The following is an 18,977-nucleotide window of genomic DNA, read 5'->3' on the forward strand; positions in this document are numbered from 1 at the left end:
CTCTCAGTAACATATATGGTATTTACTGGTTTAATTGTTAAATGGATCTTTTCCCTGTCCCACAATGTTAGGTCCTTAAGAACAAGGGTCATATCTGTCTTGTTCACTGTGGTATTTCCAATTTTTATAGGTATTTGTAGGTATTTCCCATTTTTCCCAGGGCTGGTCTATGGTAGGTAATCAGGAAATGATTGTTGAATTAATGAGTGGATGAATTTGGCACCCGCCCATAGCTGGTTTAGATGCAAGGCTCAATGAAGAACTCCAGGCAACCGGGAACTGACATAAGGGGGCAGAGGAAAGTGAACACGTTTCATCACTGTGGTCTGGGTGGGAGTGGACACCTACCAAGCCAAGCCTGTGAGGGTCCAGGGACTCCCCCCCTCAACGAAGTGCTGAAGGACTGAAAGGCATCCAAGATGGTTTGAACTTTGAGTGTGAAAGAACTGAAGGCAGGAAGGAGAAACATGCTAGAAAAGTTGTGGGACAGGCCAACTTCATAAATGGCTTCAAATACCAGATTAAAGTATGTGGGCTTTATCCAGGTATTGGGGAGCCATGGGAGGTGTTTGAGCAGCAGAGGAACTGATCAGCTTGGAGGAAAAAAGGACCAGCTGATGGGTGAGTGGAAACTGAATTGAATTGATGGCAGGAAATTTGGCGAGGAGCCTGAAGCTGTGGGGCCACAGGATGGCCTGGAGGCAACTGCTTGAGTTCAAATTCTGCCCCCCAGCTGTATGACCTGAGCCTGACTACTTACCTCTCAGTGCTTTGACTACCTCACCTCTAACTTTATTTCCTTCCGAAAGATTTTGTGAGTCCAGCTCATAGTAAGTATTCAATAAACTTTCACTTGTTTTACTGTCAATGCCAGCAGGAGGTGATGGGAGGAAGCAGACCTGCTAGAACACACATGACAGTCAGAGAAGAAAATCAGATCACAGCCTGCTCAAGACCCTCCCTGGCCCCCCACTGCTCTCATACCACGGTCATCATTGCCCTGCGCTGTGGTTCTATCACCTCTCTGACTTCATGTCACCCCACTCTCGACCTCACTCCACCCCACCCACACTGGCCTCTTCTGTGGTCCCCAGAAACTGCAAGTTCTATATTGCCTCTGGGCTTTCATATACGCTTCTCCCTGCACCCAGAACAGTTTTCCCATGACTGCTTTCTCTTCATCGTTCAGTCTCTGCTCAAAGAGCATAACATTAGACCTTTCCCCTGGAGTTATCCCTCACCGCAACCAATGCGTAATTATATACTAGATTCTTTACTTATATCTTTTGTGTGTCCCCCCTACTAGACTGGGAGCCCTGAGGGAGACCAGAAGGCTGTCTGCCTCAGTCAGGTATAATTGCAGCAGCTTGCTCAGGGCCTGGCTCATAGTAGGTGCTCATTTTGCTGAATGAAAGACTAAATAAATAAAAGAGTGAATGACAATGAGAGAGAAGAAAGAAAGGAGGGAGAGCAATAAAGAGAAAGGAAGAGAGGTATGGAGGAAGGGAGAGAGGGATAAAAGGAGGAAAGACTGACTCCCGCCTTGTTTTGTACAGCCCTTGAGCTAAGGATGTGTTTTTACAGACTGTATATAACCTGAAAAACCTAGACTATTTATGATCTGGTTCTTTGTGGGGAAAAAAAATAAGCCCACCCCTGAGTTAGAGTATTAGTTATCTATTGCTGTGAAACAAATCACACCAAATTCAGAGGTATAAAGCAATATTTATTATTGTACAGTTTCTGAAAGTTAGGAATCCATAGGGAGAAGCTTAATTGTGTAGTTTGAACTCAGGGATCTCTCATGAGGCCACAATCAAGCTGTGGCAGGGGCTGCCATCCTCTAACATCTGATGGGGCTGGTGGAGCCACCTCCATCTCACACAGGTAGCTCATACACATAGCCAGCAAGTCAGTAGTAGGAATTAGTGGGTGAAAGGGTTGGCACAGTAAAGAAAAGGAGAGCCAGGCTAAGTTTCTCACAGGCAAGAAATTTATTGCGCTCACCAGCGGGCCAGGTTCACTGACCCCCGGGGCGGGGTTGGAGAAGTCACACCTGTTGGGGGATGAGAGCAAGCTTTCATAGGGCAGGGTCTGGCCTTGGAGGGAAGTGGAGAATGCGGAATCGAAGCTGCTTTTCAAAGAAGTTTTTTCTCTCAGAACTGGTTGTTCTTTCAAGGCTGCTTATCAGGGCCCGTGCAAACCAGGCAGAGCCGGCTCCCAGGATGCAGGTGGCAGCAGTTTCAAGTTTCCCTCTCTGAACCCCATCTCTGCCCTGATCCTCGACCTTACAGTGGGAGGACTCAGTTCCTGGCCACTTGGCTTCTTTAGTGTCCTCACAATATGAGGACAGAGTGAGTGATCCAAGAGAAAGAGCAAGGAGGAAGCCACAACGCCTTTTGTGACCTAGCCTCGGAAATCACAGACCGTCACTTCTACACCATCCTCTTGTTCACATGAACCAACAGTATTTAGGATAAGTGAGAACTACACAGGCAAGACTACCAGGAGGTAGGTATCACTGTGGACCATCTTGGAGGCTACCAACACAGAAACTAAGTGGCAGAACTTGCGATTTATAGCCAAACAATCTGACTCCAGAGCCTATGTATCAATGCCACCATTAGTTTCCCTCAATGGCAAAGGATGGGTACATTTTTTAAAATAGATGTTACAGTTCAGGTTAGTTTTAGATGTACTGAAAAAAATTAGAAGATAGTACAGGGAGTTCTCAGATACTCCTGCAGACGGTTTCTACTATTATCAACACTTAGAATATTAGCATAATACATTTGTTATAACTAATGAACCAATATTGCTGCATTATTATCTAAAGTCCACAGTTTAGGGTCTCCCCGGTGGTGCAGCGGTTGAGCGCTGGGTTGCGAAACTCTGCAGCGCCGGTTGGATTCCCGGCTGCTGGGCGAGGGTCCCACATGGCACGCAGACCTCTCCTGCCGCCCGCTGCTCCCCTCAGCAGTGTACTTCAGTCCTTCTGCCTGCTCTGCTCCCTGCTCTGGCTCTGGTGAATTCTCTCACCCTCCCGCGCTTCTGACTGTACCCAGTGCTTGTATGAATAAATAAATCTTAAAAAAAAAATCCATGCATTTAAAAAAAATAAAATAAAATAAAGTCCACAGTTTAAATTTCCTCAGTTTCCACTAAATGTCCTTTTTCTGTTCCAAAGTCTCGTTTAGGATATCATATTACAGTTAGCTTATCATGTCTCCTGACGCTTCTCTTGGCTATGACAAATTCTCAGACATTTCCTTTTTTTTCCTTGACAAATCTTCCATGACAGGTGTGAATACTGGTCAGGAATATTGGAGAATGTGTTTGGGGTATATTTGATGCTTTCTCATGACTAGACTTATAGGGTTATGAGTTCGGGGAGGAATGTCACAGAAGCAAAGCACCATCTTCACATCATATCAAGGTACATATGAGCGACACGAAGTGTGACTATAGATGATGAGCTTGTTCGATGGATTGAAGTAGTGTCTGTCAGTTTCCTCCTCTGTAAAGTTAGGAAACCAAACTTCAATGTCTTTCATCTACTAAAGGACAAGCATTCTTAAACTATGGTTAATGTTTAATAATAAAGTGCAAATTGTTTAAATTACCTAAATACCTGGTACTCTTGCCCTCAAGCTTGCCTCTAAATATCTTTAATAACCATTCAGTGTTATTGGATGTTATTTCATAGAAATCCATACAAGTGTTTTAAGCCTTTTAATACTTATAATGGGGGATTCGGGTTAAGTCTCAACACTATCACCACCATGGCCAGGGAGCTAACCCACATGGCGCAGCAGACCTCTCCTGTCTCGGCCACTCCTCCCCTCAGCAGTGAATTTAAGGAGATCTTGTTTGCTCCCCACTCTGTCTCTGGTGAATCCTCTCACTCCCTGCAAATAAATATTTTTTAAAATATTTATGACAAAACTTTCCTGAAATCAAAATTCTGAAATAATGAAATCTTTAATTAATTAAAAAGTATATGTGAGATCTTGAAAGGATTCCTAAGACGTCCCATCAACATGGTTCTGTCTCCTATAGACAGAGAGATATTCAACAAATTGGACTTAATTGACACATTAAAACTTCACAGGAAACATTGTCACACAGAAAAATATATGTAAACTTCTTAGCCTATATGAAAATTTTTTAAATATTTATTTATTTATGCATACAAGAACTGGCGTACAGGCCAGAGGTGCAGGGGGTGAGAAGATTCACCAGAGACAAAGTGGGGAACAGAAGAGGCAGACTGACTGAAGTACACTGCTGAGGGGAGCAGCAGGTGAGTCAAGAGAGGTCTGCTGCCCCATGTGGGTAGCTCCCTGGCCGGGGATCGAACTCGTGCTACAGTGGCTGTGGATAACTTCATAGGTTGCGTCTTAACCCCTTGTGCCACCAGGAAGGCCTGTCTTCTATAGACAGAGAGCTATTCAACAAATATGAAAATATTAATGTGAATGTTCTAAGGTCATATTAACTTTTCTAAAAGTTTGATATGTTCTGTTATCATTTTTCCTGTCAATTCTGGTTATTATTCCAAGCATTGTATGTCACAAAATGTAAGTGTTTCCCTGTCAATTGCTTTATTATCAAATCTTTATGGTCATGTTTTTCATGTTAGCAATTTCTAATGAAAGTTGTATAGAAGACTACTTTATTCCTATATATTCTCAATTGTTTTTTCCTTGTATTTTCCCTTTTACTTTTCAACTTGGCAAAATATTGCTTTGCCTTCTAAGGTATTTTGTGGTCTTTGTCCAGTTTTAGTCTAGTGATTCCCACCACCTGGGGTGAAGCCCACTTGAGTGGTTATGCCATTCACCTTCTCCTGCTGCACGCGTTCAAGGTAAGTGACATATTTCTTCCTATAAACCTGGGCTACTTTTTCAATTTGCTGTCCTTTACAGTGTTCCTCGAACAACCCGAACTTCATCATCCTTCTAGATGGGCGTGGGTTGAACATTGTACTTCTGCCTCAGCCTTTGGAAAGAGGGGAGACATGATCTTCCTATGAATGTGGGAAGGTGCATTAAAATACCTTTTATGAATCATGCTCCTGTCATCATTCATAAAGGGATTGAACTTCATTTTGGCCACTGGTGCTTCAGCAATGACTGCAAAAGGGAAGAACTAATTATGGTCATTTTAAAAGCTTTGCCATTTATGTAAGCTATTACCTATTCTAATGCTTTGTATTAAAAAACAAAACAGGAAAAAGACTTAAACAAATACTCTAGAAATACGGATTATCATTGAACTGAAAATAAGAAATTGCTGCATTTATGGAAAAACTGAACTCAATAATTGCTAGCAAGAGTTTGAAATATACATGGGACTAAATAAATGACAGAGGACTAATATAATTCTTAATGGTTTTGATTAAAATATTACTGTTTCTGGGGCCTCCCTGGTGGCACAAGAGATTAAGCATCAGCACTATGAAGCTATCCATAGCTACTGCAGCATCAGTTCGATCCCCTGACAGGGAGGTGACCCACATGGCACAGCAGACCTCTCCTGTCTCGCCCACTGCTCCCCTCAGCAGTGTACTTCGGTCAGTCTGCCTGTTCTGCTCCCCATTCTGTCTCTGGAGAATCCTCTCACCACCCCTACCCACCACGTCGTACCTCTGGCCTGTACTCCAGCTCTTGTACGCATAAATAAATCTTTAAAAATACATATTACTGGCTCTGTTATGTTGTGCCTTTTTCCAGATTTGAAAAACTTTTTCCTTTTTCTTAAGCTGACTATGACCTGCAGCAATAATAAATTACATCTTTTTGTGAGCAGAACTGAAATATTTACTTTTTCTCTCAGCCCTTAAAATATGAAAACAGTTAGTACATATTCTTATTTATCACGGCAGTGTGTTTACTTGTGTAAAGATAATCAAGCTCTCTTTTTTTCATAACAGATGTTTAGAAGCACGGTTGTATTACTGAAGATTTGATTGGAATGCCATATTCAAGACCAGACCACTTTCAGGAACTATTGATATTTTGAGTCAAAAAAGAAACCAGGGGGGCCTCCCCGGTGGCGCAGCGGTTGAGCGCTGGGCTGGCAATCTGCCCGCGGCCTCTGCGGTGCCGGTTCGATCCCCAGCTGCTCCCCGGCCACCGGAGGAGGATCCCGCATGGCGCGCTGACCTCTCCTGCCGCCCACTGCTCCCCTCAGCAGTGTACTTCGGTCCTTCTGCCTGCTCTGCTCCCTGCCCTGGCTCTGGTGAATTCTCTCACCCTCCTTTACTTCTGACTGTACTCAGTGCATGTATAAAAAAAACAAATAAACAAATAAATAAATGAATGAATAAAATACATACCTCTTTAAAAAAAAAAAAAAGAAAGAAAGAAACCTGGGCCTCTCTGGTGGTACAAGGGATTAAGTATCAGCACTATGAAACTATCAGATTCCCCGCCAGGGAGCTAATCCACATGGTGCAGCAGACCTCTCCTTTCTTGCCCGCCAGCTGCTCCCCTCAGCAAGGTAGGACAGTAGATCAGGCTGTTCTGCTCCCCACTCTGTCTCTGGTGAATACTCTTTCACACACACCCCCACCCCGAACCTCTGGCCTACACCCCAGCTCTTCTTATATGCATAAATAAATAAATCTTTAAAAAAAGAGAAAGAGCGAACTGGCCTAAATACCTTGCTAACAGGATCCCAGCTGGTCTATCAGGAGGGTAAGAAAAGTCACCTCTTGGCAGACCCAAAAGTCCAGGGCATTTTGGGGACCTCAAGAAATGGAAAATTTACCCAAATATACAGGAATTCAGGAGGCATCTGATGGTGAGATCTTGGCATGGTCCTGAAGTACTCATTCTGAGATTCCTTGTGAAAGTTCCAGCAAAGCAAATTTTTAAAATTTTTTTATCTATATATATTTTACATCATTGTTCATTTTAAACAATATTTGCTTCCCCTCCCCTCAGGTGTAGTCCCCATAGAAGTTCCTTCACCAGTTCACCCGTGCACCATCACCACTCTCCCTGTGCTCCTCCCTCCCTCCCTCTGATCCCTCTCCCTCCCCCTCCCCTGCAGGATGTCTCTGGTTTATAATTGTCTGTTTGTTTTTGTTGTGTTGTGTTTTGTGTTGTTATTATTTTCCCCTGTTGTCTTACTTGGTTCCCCTATATTCCTCCTATAAGTGAAACCATGCAATATTTTTCTTTTTCCTTCTGACTTATTTCACTGAGCATAATTCCTTCTAGCTCCATCCATGTTGCAGTGAATGGCATTAGTTTATCCTTTTTGATTGCTGAATAGTATTCCATTGTGTAGATATACCACATCTTCTTGATCCAGTCATCTATTTTTGGACATTTGAGTTGTTTCCAGGCTTTACCTATTGTAAATAGTGCTGCAATAAACATAGGGGTACAGCTGTTCTCTTCAATCAATGTTTTTGTGTCCTTTGGGTAGATCCCTAGGAGTAGAATTGCTGGGTCATATGGTAGCTCCATTTTTAGTAGACTGAGGAACCTCCAGACAGCTTTCCATAGTGGTTGGACCAGTTCAGCAAAGCATATTTTAAGAGTCTAGGTGGTTATTTTCAGTTCTTAATGTGCTTATGCCAGAAAGAAAAAGCCAAGTTTACTGGAACCAGACTTAACTTGCAAATGAATTTTTTTTACCGTGATTATTTGGTATAATTGGGGCAAAGGTAGAGAGAAAAATGTTTCAGTAATACATCATTTTGTGGACATCAGATTCTAGTCTTCTTACTCATTTTTGAGGTGTTTATTTTTATTTGTAAACTGGACTGGATCCTACATTTTTCTAGTATCTTATATACAAGAGCTGGTGTATAGGCCAGAGGTGCAGGATGTGAGAGGATTCACCAGAGGCAGAGTGGGGAGCAGAACAGGCAGATCTACTGAAATACACAGCTAAGGGGAGCAAGGGGCAAAATAGGAGAGGTATGCGTGCCATGTGGGTTGCTCCTGGGCCAGCCAGGAAATTGAACTCATGCTGCAACGACTGGCGATAGCTTGATAGAGCTGTCTTTAACCCCTGCACCACCAGGGAAGCCCCATTTCCAGTTTTTTTCTTTATAATTTTGGCTTAGATTAATTGAAAACCAAAACTGTCTTTTTCTGTACAAGCTGGAAATGGAGAACTTTACCTCAGCTTCAGAAGGATCACTACAATGGCAAAACCTTTACTAGATACCTGATGATAACAAACTGAAAATAGGGAAAACTACTGCTTGCCCTCACCCCTTCACAAGATGCTCTGACCCCCGACATCTAGAAATTTCAACTGGACTTGTGGTTTTCTTCAATCTTTAACCTTTGTTTTTTTATTTTGTTTCCATAAAAAAAATGCTTCTAATCATTGTTTTTACTCTGTATATTTGTTTTGGAACCCACCTGCAGGACTGCCTCTGTAATTTGGAGACAATTATTTAATTGGACTGATCTAGTCTCAAGACTGAGAGCGTAATTATATGAAATAATTAAGTAAACTCAATTCTAAATTGTGAAACATCTTAAAGTCACAAAGGAAAACTATAGGAAAACAAAATTCTTCCAAAATCTTTACCTGTAGTCCTTGAAGCTTAGAGCAAGAGATACCTCTAGAAGCAGACTCCAGTTGAGCTTTTATGAGATGTATGGGAGACCCTTCCTTAAGGATTAATTTTAATGTAACTTGGACAATGATCATACTGTTAAAAATTAGATACTAAGAAAGTGTACAATCTTTAATTCAAACTTTAATTCTAAATGCTATTAATCAATATACTTGTAGCCATCTCTTATTCGCGTCAAATGTGCCACTTCGCTGCATAGTTCCCAGAGATTGAGGACATCTTATAACCTGGAAGAATCAGCATCCAGAGGATAAATTACAGGCTCAATGAAAAGGTTGTATCAGTCACACATCTTTTGTTAAATTGCAAGATGTCAAACTTTGGATTCACTTCTCCCAGGTAAAAACAGAGCCTATCTATAGCCAGGACTCTCCAAAGCCAACTTGTGGAAATTGGACTGGACATAATCTTTACAGACACGAGGAGACAGACAAACCTAATTGGCCAAACACTGGGTGGTCTTGGAAGCCCACCTATTTTTCAGTTCACTCCTGCAAACTTCTGACTGACCTAAAATAATTCTTAAAAGAAACCTCAAGATCATGCAAATAAATAATGAGTCAATTTCTCTGTCTCACTTTTCTAATGAAAATATTTGTTTTCAATGTTTCTTCATTTCCTCTGTTATTTAATCCTTCCTATTCTTGACTTCTGACACCTTTATAACAGAGCCAACTCAGGTCCAAGCTGCAGCTGTTAAAACTTCTTATAATCCTAGGATTAAATATCCGGTTGTTATTCAAAATATTTAAAGTACCCTAGCTTGTTTCAGTAAATGCTTTCAATTCCTACATCTACTCCCAACATACACATGTTCAACCAAACCCATGATTATCTACAATTAAAGGCTAAGCAGTTCCATTCCACAAGCTCCAATCTACACCACATTCAGCAGGAAGTAGCCAGAACAATTGTTATATCCAATCCCTCAGGATTCAGGAATATACAACCTACAACCTGGGGAGGGGGGGGTTGTCACGGGGTGGGGGGGGTGTGCTGAAACCATGGTGGTCCTTTCTTTTCTGTTTATCTTGCAAGAACAGCAAGGTGGGTTTGTGAGAGTAAAACAACAGGGCAACAAAACTCATGCCCATGTAAAACAAGGGGGAAAAAAAGACTTGATAAATTGACAACTTGTGTTTCAGAGCAGAGGCCCACCCAGAAGAGCATTTACTGACCTTGAGGTGACCTCTCATTATGGGACCACAAAATAACCATGGAAAATGCCAGGCCATGCTCAAAGGATAACATTCAGAAGTGAGTGCTCAGTTTTGTTACAGTTTTGGCCCCAAATTCAAGTTACGTCATGATTCAGCAAAACGCAATCAGACTGCCAACTTACATTTTTTAATATTTTCTTTGTTCCCCAACCCCTTTAATATTGCCCAAAGTCCCATTCTCAAGGAGGCAAATTGAGGTTTTCCTTTTGCCTTCCTGCCAGTCAATTTGCAATAAAGTTGTATTTTTTTCCTCAAACCCTGGTGTCATAATAATAATCCAGTTTCTGTACACTTCAGGCAACAAGCCCTTTGTCTGGTAACAAAACAAGCCCAAGGGCCTCCCTGGTGGCACAAAGGGTCAAGTAGCACGCAGCAGCAGCAGCAGCAGCAGCAGCAGCAGCACAGTGGGCTATCCACCACTACTGTAGCACCCCACAAATTTGATCCCCTGCAGGCGGGGGCTCACCCACATGGTGCAGTGGACCTCTCCTGTTTCACCCACTGCTCCCCTCAGCAGTGTCTTTCAGTCAATCCACCTATTCTGTTCCCCACTCTGTCTCTGGTGAATCCTCTCACCCCTCGCACCTCAGGCCTGTACCCCAGTTCTTGTAAGCATAAATAAATAAATCTTTTTTAAAAACCCAAATAAACATTTATATTTTGCTTCAATGAGGTCTCATTCATTCCGGGATGACATCTTTCAAATGATAAACGTAGTTTCCTTGTACGCTGTCCACACATCTGCCACTGTCCCCCTTGTCTGAAAGCCACTATCGATAAATTTTTACATTATAATTTCCTCCATTAGAATATAGCCCCTTGATGGAAGGGATTTCTGTCAGTTTTCTTCACTCCCTGACCGATGCCTACCATTCAGTATTTATTGAATAGAAAAGACCCTATGTCGTGCCAGAGCAGGTAGCTTCTCAGCAAGTTCAGCATCTCCAATAGGTATGCAGTGGGGCCTGGAAAGTTGCTTTTTAATAAGCTCCCAGTAAGGTCCTCATGTACTGGACAGCTGTGGAATTCCTAGTTCAGGTCTTTCTCCTCTCCGCCGCCCACCACCCCAATTCCATGCCTACAAGCTTCTTACATTTCATATACTACTTCCTTCAGGAATACTTCGGAGACAAATGCTCCCCCCTACACCAACCTGGATATTCACATGGAGCATTATGTGTTTATTGATGTTTATTGATGCCCTGGGGCCCCCTTAAAGGCAGAGAGTCTAATTCTCTCATTTAATTCTAAAATAGGGACTAGGATTATGATGCCATTTTACAGATGTGCAAGGGCTTGAGAAGGTTCATTACCATGAGGGTTCCTCATGACTAAGTGGCAGAAGGGGGTCTTAGACCATGGTCTGAACCTCTATGTATTATAACAAGAGTCAAAACAAACATTTATGGAGCACCTATTGTGTGCAGGCTCTAGTCTAAGCATTTATACATATTAACATTTTCTCCCAACAGCTCTGTGAAACAGGGACTATTAGTCCTTCCACTCAGTAAGTGAAAAGATAGAAGTGCTGAAAGGTTCAATATCTTCCTGCAATGTGCATCAACAAAGTTCTTCTTTTGATCCCAAATCCTGTTTCTTCAAAAATCCAAACACTTTAAGAATTTCTTCTTTTTCCTTTTTCCTTCATCATGAAGTCAGAAAGAAAAGTAAATAGTTTGAAGGGAAAAACCCAGAAGAATATACATCAAATTTAATGGATGTTATCCTGGGGGCAAGGGCAATGAAGAATTACCACCCCTTTTTATCATTATTAAACTAGTAGTAGCAGTAATGGTAGTATTGCTTTTAAATGCTACATGAAGGGGGTCTCCCTCATGGCACAAGGGTGTAAGCCAGCACTATGAAGCTATCCACAGCCACTGCAGCATGAGTTCCATCCCCAGCCAGGGAGCTACCCACATGGCACGGCAGACTTCTTCTGTCTTGCCTGCTGCTCTCCTCAACAGTGTATTTCAGTCAATCTGCCTGTTCTGTTCCCCACTCAGTCTCTGGTGAATCCTCTCAACCCCCACACCTCTGGCCTCTACCCCAGTTCTTGTATGCATAAATAAATATTTTTTTAAAAAATGCTACATGAAGGCTTTCTAGCAAAAAGACTCACCAAATGCAGACATATCAAAAAAAAAAAGTGACACTCTCTTTTGATTGCTGAGTAATATTCCATTATGTATATGTACCACATCTTGATCCAGTCATCTGTTTTTGGGCATTTGGGTTGTTTCCATAGCTTAGCTATTGTAAATAGTGCCGCTATAAACCTAGAGGTGCAGATGCCCTTTTGAATTAATGTTTCTGTGTCCTTTGGGTAAATATGTAGGAGTGGAATTGCTAGATCATATGGAAGCTCCATCTTTAGCAGGCTGAGGAATCTCCACACAGCTCTCCATAGTGGTTGGACCAGTTTGCACTTAACATGGATGGAGCTGAAAGGGATCACGCTCAGTGAAATAAACCAGAAAGAAAAAGAAAAATACCAGATGGCTCTCATAGCAGGAATTTAGAAAACCTAAATAAAGGACCAGGAAAAAGACTAATTAATACAAAGTAAAAATCAAAATCAACAAGCAACTATAAACCAGAGACACACTACAGGGGGGGAAGAGGGAGTAGGATCAAAACCAGGGGGGTTGGGAATTGTATGGGGACTATAACCAAGATGAAAATGCATACATTGTGCAAAAATGAAAAATGATGTAAAAATATATAAAATTTAAAAAATAATAATGATAAATAAATAAAAAATAATGTGACACTCTCCAATTCAAGCTCCCCCTCTTTTTCCTTTCCAGGGCCCAAAATTGTTCATGTTTGCTTAATGCAGTTCCCTCTCTCTACATTTGCAGACACCCCAATGACCACAAACAAAACTATCAGGATATTTTGTTTTCCTGTTTATAAAAAAAAAAAATCCTCTTTTTTCAAGAGATTTCTTTCTTTTTTTATTTTTAAAGATTTATTTATTTATGCATACAAGAACTGGCATGTAAGCCAGAAGTACAGGAGAGTAAGAGGATTAACCAGAGACAGACTGGGGAGCAGAACAGGCAGATCTACTGAAATACACTGCTGAGGGGGGCAGTGGGTGAGACAGGAGAGGTATGCTGCGCCATTTGGGTTAACTCCCTGGCTGGCGGGGGTTCAAACTCATGCTGCAGTGTCTGGCAATAGTTTGATAGCGCTGTCCTTAACCCCTGCGCCACCAGGGAGGCCCAAAAAAATTCCTCTTTTTAAAGTAAACATTTCTTAATGTTGAACATTTTTTTCTTAGAAAAATATTTCCTTTTGCGATCAGAAAAAGAAAGAGCAGAGCATCCTCTTCTGCATCAGTGGGGTGGGGTAGAGGGGTCAAAGCTATTCATAAATTCAAAGTTTCAAAACATAACATATAAAAAAATAAAATCATCCAGCCATCCTAGAGCTGAGGGTCTAGTGTTGTACCTCATGCACTTTCCAGATACTTCCACTGTTAGCCCTCGGCCTTGGTTCTCCTTCAGAGATCAATGTAGAATCAATGATTAACTGTGGATGTTTTCACTGCCAGGAACAGAGGTGGGACCTGCACACCAAGGCTGGAGCAAACGAATATTGTCCCACAGCCTGCACCTTAAACCAAAAGGGTGTGGTAATAAAAATAGCTACATTTTCCTCAGAGGGTTACTATTTGCCCTGCAACCTCTAGGTCAGCACAATTACATGAAAATAAAATGCAAGCCACATGTGTAATTTATAATTTTCTAGTCTTTACCTAAAATAGGTAAAAAGAATTCAGTGAGATTAATTCTAATAATTTTATTTAACTTAATAAATCCAAACTATCATTACTTGAACATGTAATCAATATATAGGCAGTGATGTGTTATTTCACCGAAATCCTCAAAATCCAGTGTGCATTTGACATACGGTTCATCTCGATTCAAGGACTGGGATGCCACACGTGGCCAATGGCTACCTTGCTGGAGAGCCAAGGTCTAAATGGTTTATCTGTATTAACTCATGTCCCCTTCACCAGTCTATTCCCATATTATAGACAGGGAAACTGAGGCTCAGAAAGGTTCAGAAATTGCTCAAAAAGCTAGCAAGTGACTCAAACGCAGTCTGTATGGCTCCAAAGGGCACTCTCTTGAGCTCTTCATTCCTTGTCCTCAATTCCAGCTTTTAGGAGCATTACATTCAGCGAGTCCCAGTCACACCCTGGCTATGCCACTTATAAGCTGGGTTTCCTATGTGGTTTTCTTGGTGTCTCTGAAACTCAGAATCTTCATTTGAAAGTAGGGACAATGGCAACTAACCCAAAAGCTGATGGATGGCTTGAGAGCCTAAAGTCCCGGGGACACTGCTGAGAGAGCCTGGAACCCAGTGAACCCTGGACATACCTGAGGTACTTTAGTCACTGCAATTTCTTCAGTCACAGGATTTAATTGGACCAAATCCCAAACAAGTTGCACAGTTTTCACACATATTACATTCCTGGAAAAGCATCTCAGCTGATTTTGCAAAACTCAAACAATAGATTTCTGTGCTATAAAGAACATTCTATTTACTAAGGACTACACAAATTACGAAATCCCAAATTACTTCTCACTTCTCAGATGTCATTGCCAAAGATATATTTCCAGGGCTTCATATGTTATTTTTTTAAAATAATTGGATCTATCTCGTTGTGTATTATTTTGGTTCTGATTACAAAAATGATGGATTTTTTTTCCAAAAAAAATCAATTGTTGCAGAAATATATGGGAAATAAAGGTGAAGTGGAGAAATCCACAGGCAGAAAAGCACACAAATGGATTACCCGTGTGCTCTGGGAGAGGGAATTTCACCAGATGTCCAAGTGCCAAGGTACAGAAGATGAAAGAAATGGTCAATACAGCAGACTAACACTTTAGTAGGTTTTGCCAACTTGCCCTCCATAAAGATCAAACCAAGCACACTCTCACCAAAGGTTTGGGACAGTTCTTATTTCCCCACATCTTCTGGGTATTCCTGATCTTCCTCACTTAGTAAAATGAGGGATAAATTGACTAGATTGTGAAAATAACACACACAATTCATTTGTGCCTATTTCCTTAAATCTCAAAGGGTCAAACTGATGGTCAAGATTTGCCCTTTTTTTGGGCCTCCCCGGTGGCGCAGCGGTTGAGCGCTGGGTTGCGAAGCTGCCCGTGGCCTGTGCGGCGCCGGTTCGATCCCCGGCTGCTCCCCGGCCACAGGAGGAGGGTCCCACATGGCGCGCAGACCTCTCCTGCCGCCCGCTGCTCCCCTCAGCAGTGTACTTCGGTCCTTCTGCCTGCTCTGCTCCCCGCTCTGGCTCTGGTGAATTCTCTCACCCTCCCGCGCTTCTGACTGTACCAGTGCATGTATAAACAAACAAACAGACAAAAAACAAACAAATAAATAAATAAATAAACATGCCTCTATTAAAAAAAAAAAAAAAGATTTGCCCTTTTTGGCAAAAGCTTCATCTCTCTTCACTCACCAACCTACCTGCCCATGCCCACCCTCACCTACCCTTGCCCAGTCACATTGGCCTTTAACTTCCTAAAACAAACTAAAGTTACTGCCCACCTCAGAACCTTTGCACATGCTCCTTCTTCACCTCTTCACCTAGATAATTCCTATTCACCCTTCCAAGGAATTTTGGTCAGTGTTTTTACCCTATTTTCCCACTTGCAATACTATTACCCCCTTTTCAGTGTCGTTATAAGGGCCAAATGAGATACATTATTTAAAACACTTGGCACAGGGCCTCCCCTGGTGGCGCAGGCAGGTGAGTGCAGCACTGTGAAGCTCTCCACAGCCTCTGCAGCATGGGTTCGATCCAGGCCAACGAGAATCCCACATGGCATGGCAGACCTCTCCTGTCTCGCCCGCTGCTCCCCTCAGCAGTGTATTTCACTCAGTCTGCCTGTTGTGTTCCCCATTCTGTCTCTGGTGAGTTCTCTCACCTTCCCGCGAATGTGGCCTGTATCCCAGTTCTTGTATATATGAATAAATAAATCTTTAAATAAATAAAATAAAATACTTGGCACAGTGTATCAGAAGATGTTAGGATTTCACCTCAAGAGGCACCTCTTCCAGGAAGCCCTGCTTGACCACACTTCCCAAGTCAGGTTCCCATTATTATCATTTCTCATGGATTTCTCAATTTCTATTTTTCAACATAGACTATAAATATAGTTAAATAATTACTTACAATGTCATCTTCTTGGTTTTCTGTTCCCCATGAGCTCCAGAAGGGCACTTGATACCTGTCTGACAAATCAATAAATGGATGGCTCTAATAGGCTCCATCTTTCACTGAATTGTGCCAAAGTGTTAGAACTACACTTCCTATCATGGTTACCAGCACATGTATTTTCTCCCTTTCCACACCTTTTTATAAAGACAAAGGAAAAATGAAGCAATACACAACTGCACAAACAAGTCACACCTGGCCAGACCAAGAAACCCCACAAAGCTCAAACAGAACTCTTGGTGAGTAGGCAGCGCCCCCGTGTGAACGCTGGTAATATTTTTCTGCCCAAATTCAGTACTCTGGTTGTATCTTCTGTTTGTCCTTGCTGGCCAGCCCACTCTGCTCCTTCTCCACACCCCGCCGCCCCTGAGAGGCTGACAGTTTCCACCTGCTTGCCCGTACCCTTGCCTTCTGGTGTAGCCAGTGAGGGGCTCCAACAGGTGGGGGTAGGGAGGGGAGAAGGGAGAAAATGCAGGGTCTTTATTAACCTCTCCCTGGATCTGGTGACCAGAACACACAGAATATGGCAACAAGAAGTAATGCTATGTGACTTTGGAGGCTAGATCACAAAAAGGTACAATTTCTCCTTGGCTTTCCCTTTCCTCGGAGCACTCCTTCTGGGGAACTAGACTGAAACAGGAGGAAGTGAGGTATCCCACTTCCTCCGTGCTAACCATGTGAGTCACTCAGAAGGAAATACTCGAGCCCCTGTCAAAACTTCAGGTGACAGCAGGCCCAACCAACATCTTGACTGAAACTTTATAGAGACAGACCCTAAGCCAGTAAGCCCAGCAAAGCCACTCCTGGATTCTTGACCCCCCAAAACTATGAGATAACAAGTTTTTGTGGTAAGTTGCTAAGTTTTGGGATAACATGGGATTACCATAACTAGAAACACAGCCCCAGGCTCCCGGCTCCCTCCTCAGACCTCTTATTTGCTGTCTGCTCTGCCCCCAACCTCCTTCAAGTCTTCCCCAGCTGCTCCTTCCTGCAGCCTTCCTTGACCCCCCCTTTATCCATCCTCCCACCCCAGTTCATTTTTCATCCTACCACTTATTTCCTGTCCCATTATATATTTGTTCTTACCCATCTACCCACCAGCATGCCAGCTCTTCAGGGTAAGGGATTCCTTATTTTGTATGACACTCTGTTCATGCTGCCCAGAACAGTGCCTGGCACAGAGTAAGCACTCAATATAGAAGTGATTATTCTGAGAAATCTAGCAGACCTGATTTGTTTGGGACTGGATCAGATTCCCACTTGTTTCCTGCCCACTGAGTGCCCACCCTGGCTAGGGGATAAGATACAGCTATGATTTCCCCCTCCACTGGGTAAAGAGTAACTGGCAGCTATGATGGGAGAGTCCTCCACCCCTCCCTCACTTCCCTCTAGATAAAACTCCAGGTCCTCTGTGCAGCCTACATCATCCCATCCCTGCCTGAAATTGTACCTTTCAGTTACAAATAACCAGAAACTACTTACGTTCACTAACAGAGTAGTCTCTAGACAGGAGTGCATAGAACAGACAAAGTTTTGAGGTTCAAGTAGAAAACATTTGAACCTCTATATTTTTAAACTCTATTTTTAGTTTGCTGAAGAATATCTTTATGTTATAAATGTTATAAAATAACCTACAGCATCTCTTGGTGCAACTGCATTTGTATACAATTTATAAAGAAATCTTCCTCTAAGGGAGGAGCTCCAACATTTTTACTGATAAGGGTACACAAAAACAATTTTGGAATCATTTAACCGAATTTGATTTTTACCTCCAGCGAATAACTCGCAACGTCTAGAGACATTTTCAGTAACCAAGACAGGGAGGGTGCCATTGGCATTTAGTGGGTGGTCAGGGATGGTGCTCAATGTGCAGGACCGGCTCCCACAGCAAGGAACTATCCAGCCCAAAATATCAGTAATGCAGGAGTTGAGAAAATCTGGCCTAAGGCACCAGACTCTTATTCCTGGGGTCTTTGCCTGAGCTGCTTTCTTGTTCCCACTAGGTACTTCACTTATTTAAGACCTCAAACGTGAAGGATTCTATATGAGCTGTCCCCTGCTCCAAGAAGTCATCCCTGACTCCCCCAAGCTGAGCCAGAGTTCCTCCTAAGAAATTCACCAGCCCCCTGTCCTGGGTGGTTTAGATTTGTCCTAGCCCTGGAGCTCATTATAAAACCTTTGAATTTACAATGTAGATTCCCTGAAACCCCTAAACAAGCCAGATTCTGCCTGATTGCTAGGGATTGGAAACTTTTTTTTTCATTAATGTCTTTTTAAAAAAAAGATTTATTTATTTATGCGCACAAGAACTGGTGGTGTATGCTAGAGGTGCAGGATGTGAGAGGATTCACCAGAGAGAATGCGGAGCAGAACAGGTGGATCTACTGACATACACTGCTGAGGGGAGCAGCTGGCGGGTCAGGAAAGGTCTGCTGCGCCATGTGGGTAGCTCCCTGGCTGGGCTCGAACTCGTACTGCAGTGGCTGTGGACAGCTTCGTAGGCTGCGTCTTAAACCCTTGCGCCACCAGGGAGGCCCTGGAAATCCTTATTTTTAACAAGCCCCTCTCACCTCCCTCTCTACCCACCTCCTCCAATGCCTGCCTGCTCCTTCCCACCAGCACATAATCAGTCCTCCGGGGAGTGAGCGCCTTGGCGTTCAAAGGGCCATGAAGTGTTTCACCCAGAGTCTGGAATCCGGACACACACGCACCACTATGTATGTGCAATGTAACCACCATCATTCCCATTTTACTGAGGAGTAAACTGAGATTCAGGGAGGGGAGGTGCCTGGGTAAGAGAACCAGAGAAAGGAAAGGAATGGGCCCTGGGTCCCAATGAGCGCCAGATTCCTGAAGGGGGGGCGTCCTCCGAGGTTGGGGGGAACAACGC

The sequence above is a fragment of the Talpa europaea genome (genome assembly GCF_964194135.1).
Source record: "Talpa europaea genome assembly, chromosome: 12".
NCBI classification, from domain to species: domain Eukaryota; kingdom Metazoa; phylum Chordata; class Mammalia; order Eulipotyphla; family Talpidae; genus Talpa; species Talpa europaea.